This window comes from Heteronotia binoei, chromosome 4 (genome assembly GCF_032191835.1).
Source record: "Heteronotia binoei isolate CCM8104 ecotype False Entrance Well chromosome 4, APGP_CSIRO_Hbin_v1, whole genome shotgun sequence".
NCBI lineage: Eukaryota > Metazoa > Chordata > Lepidosauria > Squamata > Gekkonidae > Heteronotia > Heteronotia binoei.
Genome location: NC_083226.1, coordinates 26,807,110 through 26,813,109, shown reverse-complemented (window position 1 = coordinate 26,813,109; position 6,000 = coordinate 26,807,110). Strand labels below are relative to the sequence as shown.

The window sequence follows — 6,000 nt, the reverse complement described above, 5'->3', positions numbered from 1 at the left end:
TGGTAGATTTATAATAGCATATGTCACCACGACAGGCACCTTTCCCAGTCTCCTAGCACTTTTGTCGATGCTTAACTGTAATTTATCCAAAGCACATCTGTTCCCATGGTGGTACATCATGGAAATATATTATTCTCTGTCTTAAAAATCACAGATGTTGCTGGTCCAGGACCTATTTCTGTCCAAATCACTGTATCCTCTACCTTCACTGAAACAAAATAGGTTTCATCTGGGCTGTGGTCACTCAACTGGATATAATACAAAGAAGAAATGCACTGCATCTGACTCTTTGACATAGCAATGACTGGTGCCCTGAATCTGGTTCCTTTGTAGCTGCCCAAAAGGCAGTGGTGGGGGGTTCTTGAGAATCTCATGATAAAATAGAACATGCACAAATTAAGTTGCTTTCTACAGAGTCAGACCACTGGTCTATCAAGGCCAGTATTGTCAAATAGAGGCACGTAGCTCCGCAGGGCAAAGTGGTAAGCTACAGTACTGCAGTGCAGTCCAAGCTCTGCTCGCGACCTCATTTTGATCCCAGCGGAAGCTGAGTTCAGGTAGCAGGCTCAAGGCTCTCAGCCTTCCATCCTTCAAGGTCAGTAAAATGAGTACCCAGCTTGCTGGGGGTAAAGTAAAGATGACTGGGGAAGGCAATGGCAAACCACCCCATAAAAGTCTGCCAAGAAAACATCCTGATGTGACGTCACCCCATGGGTTGGTAACAACCCAGTGCCAACCCTAAAAGCCATCTGACAACAGGCATCATATTGGATAAGCTATATCTGAGGCATTCAAAGCCCTCTTGGAACAAGTCCTGGATCTCATAGGGTTGCCAGGCCACCAGCAGTAACCCTGGAATTAATTAGGGGTGGGGACAGGCATATGAGTGTCATCCTGATAAACTGATGTCACTTCTGGTCCCCAGTGAGTGGACACTCTAGGATTTACAGGAAAAAACTCTATGGTAAAATCATGTAACAGGAGACTTGCCAACCCTGAATTGGCCCAATTCACTTGAAACTTGGGAAAGCTTTAGAAGAAAGGATGGATGAGGTCCCCTGGTATTTTGGTACCGTTTGATTTGGGGAGGGGGGGGAGGTTCTCCAGTAAGAAAAATCTGCCATTTTCCGTGCATGGAAAATAATGAGCAGACATGCAATCTGATGTTTGTGAAAACAGAAATGGAGCCCCATGAGTCTTCAAGATACAATCATGCTGGGTGACTTCGGGCCTGTCACACTCCCTCAGACTAACCCACCTAACAGCGTTGTTATGAGGATAAAATGGAGGAGAGAAGAATGACATCAGCCACCTTGGTGGAGATAAATTGGGTATAATTGAATTAAATATATGAAATAAAAAACATTTATGAGAAATCTTTAAAAGCAATTAAACTTCCCTTTCTTAAATTACAATATGGAATTCAAACAATAATTGTCACCCAACCAACAGTAGCTCCTCATTTGCAAGCCTGAAGTCTTTCCCATCACCTACCTAATCCTTTAACATAGAAGTACCACATATTGAATCTGGGACTTTCTATGTGCAAAGATCATGACCCTACCACATCATATGGCACTAGAAATAGAATTGTTTTGGACCCAACTATTGCACTGGAAATTAATGAAGATGTATTTTTCAAGTTGGTGTAGTCATGCCTTTAAATGATGAGATCATGTTTCCCTTTTTGTATGGGGATAATGATTTGAGCACTGGTGTTGGAGAAAGCACCCACCCACATTGTCACAAGACTTCACAGTCTCCTTTGTCTGCCAAACATGGTTGGCAGCAGCTCGTTCTGAAACTTCAGAGAATTCTCTCTGGTGACTTCAAACATCAAGGCGTTCTCCACTGGCCCTTCATGTCAGTGTCAGCTTAAACCCTGAGGAGGCCCTTAGGCAGTCAAAATCTCGGGGCTTCTCTCACAAATTATCTCCTAATATCTCCTGCAGACACCTTCTCAAAAGCCCCTTTGACAAAGCAGAGAGAAGCAAACTGTTTCAGGGCTCCCTGGTTCAGGGAGTGGAGCCAGGAGCAAGGTTGCGACAAGCATAATTGAACTCCAAAGGGAGTTCTGGCCATCACATTTAAAGGGACAGCACACCTTTTAAATGCCTTCCTTCCATTGGAAATAATGAAGAATAGGGGCACCTTCTTTGGAGGCTCATAGAATTGGACCTTGGAAACTTAGAGGATGTTTTGGGGAGAGGCACTGGATGCCATGCTGAAAATTTGGTGCTTCTATCTCCAAAAAACAGCCCCCCCCCCCAAAGCCCCAGATGCCCACGGATCAATTCTCCATTATATCCTATGGGAATCGATCTTCATAGGGAATAATGGAGTGCCCAGCAGACATTTCCCTTCCCCCCCCCACCCCACTTTCTGATGACCCTGAAGCGGGGGAAGGGGCACCAAACCGGGGGATCTCCTGCCCCCACCTGGGGATTGGCAACCCTAGTGGGGGCCCATAGGTTGGTGCCCACTCTGCCTATTTGTTAATCTGACCCTGCTTCATGTGACAGCTCCTTCTTTTGCACTGTGCCTAAAAGCCGCTCTGTTTCTTGGCTGTTTCTTTCCATCAAAAAAATCCCCCAAACAAGATGTGGCTGACAGTTGCTTCAAGCTTGCATGAAATTCTGAACCACTTTCTCCTTCCATTTGGTCTCTTAAGTGGACAGAATGCACCTCATTCGACTGGAAAATCACCATGGGTACCTAATGGTTCTTCAATATTTTAAGAATGCCCTTGTACTTAATTTGCCCAGGCTTTTGTGGGGAAACTAAATCCCTCAGCAAGGCGCAAATTATTTTCCCTGCTAATGTGAGGAAAGCAGCCCTTTCCTTCTCATCCTCTTTCATGCCATTTCCTTTAAAATACCACCTGACTTGAGGAAAGAAATTTGTTTGGGTTCTCAAAAGAACACAACAGACCCAACGCACTAAAAACTGTATCAGACCTAGCCAATCCCATCGCTTCATACTGCCTGCCAGTGAAAGGGTCTGATTTTGAACAACCATATTCCCTTTTGTTGAACACCCAAAGGTACTCAGAGGCCCATATAAGCGTGGTTCCAAGTAACTTACATGAGCAAGGCCCATTCTCGGTGAGGCTATTGATGTTTTGGAGCCTGACAAATGAGTACCCTGCTTGAACGTTTCAGATGTGCTACCTAAAGACTGGAAGTCTCTCACAAATATTTGATAGCTACAAGACAGTATTTTTTTTTCCTGGATTAAAATTGGATGCACAATTTATATTGACACTCCAATAATATTTCCTCAAACATCTTTCAGTACAATGAAAAGGCAAGTACAAGACAGCTAGGGCTACTGGCGGGGGGGTTGGGGCTGGCAAACATTGTGGGGAGGTGGCATCATGGGCATCATGATGTCACTTCCATGAAAAAGCCAGAAGTGACAGTGGGTATCTTTAGGAATTGCTAGAACTCGACGGTTTCTGGTAATTCCTAGAGCTACCCATAATGAAGCAGGCAAGACTGCCACCACTGCTTGGAATGGGGGAATAGTAAGCATGAGGACAGCTTAGTTTAAAATTTCTTCCTGCTTTTCCTTTTGCCCAGTCAGGGACCAGGGACTAGCTTTCTGGGATTTCTCATACTTGTTGAGACTGTTCTTCTTTGTGAACTAGACACTACAACAAAATGGCTGCCATGGGAAGTGGGACCAGTCACAAAACAGTTCCATGCCAAGCATCCTCCTATGATGGGGTGGGGGAGCATCTATTTCCAAACTCCCTGCAGATCCAAAGGTGATGTCCCCTGTGGTCTTCTGGAGTATCTTCCACTCCAGTGAGACTGAGGAAAGTCAAGACTGGTTCTTCACTTTACAGAAGAGGCACTTTGAACAAGAAGCAAGTGGGCACCAGAAAACATATTGGCAGACACCACAGCACATTTTTCAAGGCACACTGCAGCCTCTTTCATGACACACTAGTGTGCTTTGGTGTGGAATAAGGTATTAATTTTATAACTAAATAAATAAATCAATAGCCATTCAAGTTTTTGTTGTTAGAATCAGTAGGCTTTGCATCACATCAACATAATTTTAAATGATCACCTTCTGCCTTTTATGAATCCAAATTAAAAACAAGAGGATATTACTCCAGAGGAGGACCAACTAAGAATAATTCTTAGGAAGCTTCACCATGAAATGGTCTTTTATCTGGATGCTCATCACCAGGCTGGATTCCTTGCAGAAGCTGTTTTGCTATATTGCAGGGCTGAGACTTTTCTTAGTTTCGCTACAGATTCATGTCTGTTGGGGTGAGATCTTTGTTACTGAATAAGTTGTTGAGGAATTCTATAAGTGTGCGTTATACTTAGACAGCAGTCATCATTCACAGCATTGTTTGTTTTCATCCTTTACACTGTGATCCCGGTTTGGTTTTGTGTCCTCCAGAAGACAGGCATCAGAGGAAGGGAAGAAGCCGGAACATCACCCACACATAATTCCTTGAAAGAGGATAAGAAAGCGGTACGGATTATTGCCTTCTAGCTGAACCAACTGCTTGGAGGGTGAGTTCAGTAGTCTCCTTCCTGGACACGGTTAATCATATTTGACAGGTTAATTTCCAGGCGATGACAAACGGCAGCACAAGCTCAGCTCTTGCGAAGTCTGGTTTGGCTTTGAGTTCAGACATTAATTTAGTCTTCCCTTTCAAATGAGGGCTTATCTAACTGATAAAGCCCTTTTCCCTGCCCTACTCCAGTTGGAAAGCAAGGCTCACAGAGCTTCCTGGGTCAGAATCTCAGCTGTTCAGGAATTCATAATGGCACATGTTGAAGACTTCCCGTGAAGTATCCAGAGTTCTCTTGCAAGACTCATGCTGTTGAGGATAGAATACCTTTGTATGCAGGGGCTGTGGCTGAATGGTAAAGTACCTGTTTTGCAAGCAGGAGGTCCCAGGTTCAATTCCTGCCATCTTCACTTTTAAACAAATCAAGTAATAGGTGATGAAAGACCTCTACCTGATGTCAGTCAGAGCAGACTCCAAGGAACTTAGGGTGGCATAGGCAGCTTCCCTTCCTACAGTTTGAACCTCACGACAGCTTCATGAAGGGAGGCAAGGCTAAGAATCTTCCAGCAAGATTCATAACAGAGTGGAGACTTGAACCCTGGTCTCTGTGACCCTAGTCTGACTGTCTAACCAACAGACCACAGCAAACTGCGGATGTCCTAGCTCTGGGGGACTAGTACGAGATCCTGTACAGTTACTCATGTCTAATCCCATTGATTTCAATCGGGGCTTTTTTTGTAGCAGGAAATCCTTTGCGTATTAGGCCACACAACCCTGATGTAGCCAATCCTCCTGTAAGCTTCTGGAGGATTGGCTACATCAAGGGATGTGGCCTAATATGCAAAGGAGTTCCTGCTACAAGAAAAGCCCTGATTTCAAAGGGCATAGATCAGAGTTGTTCTGCACAGGATTGCCCTGTGAATTACTTTAAGCTGCTCCTTCTCCATCAGCTGTCATGAGCTGAAGGTTACCAGCTCTAGGTTGAGAGATACCTGGAGATTTTGGAGGTGGAGCCTGAAGAAGGTGGAGATCTGCTTGGAGATCAGTTATAATCCCAGGAGATCAGCTTCAGTTTGGGAGGCTGAAAACCCTACATGAGCTCGTTATACCAGGAACTGTCATAGCTGCCCCCCCCCCAAAGAATCCTGGGAATTGTAGTTTAGTGAGGGCACTGACAACTCTGGGAGATCCTCTGCTTCCTTCTTCATCCTCAGTTCTCATAACACACTGAGGAGAAGAAATGGGTATTAACTGAGTCAAAGACTGTGGCGTAGATTTCCCCAGTGCCTTTCCTGTTTTAAAAGGTAGCATTCAACCTTTTGTTCTTTGGAGTAATGAATTTCATCTCATCAGGCACATCTCATTCATTAAAAGTTCTGGCAGTTTCCTTTCATCCCAGTTCCATTTGCTGAAGCTCATCTTGCCTGCTAATGCAATTCTTGAAATCACCTTTTCCTCTCCCT

General features: G+C 44.5%; 1 non-coding gene across 1 annotated transcript; it reads left to right on the top strand.

Annotated features, from left to right (window-relative positions):
- The first annotated feature begins 4,875 nt into the window (after window positions 1-4,875).
- On the top strand, window positions 4,876-4,947 carry TRNAA-UGC (transfer RNA alanine (anticodon UGC)). Its single transcript has one exon. It is a non-coding gene; the product is annotated as a tRNA-Ala (tRNA).
- Window positions 4,948-6,000: the final 1,053 nt, after the last annotated feature.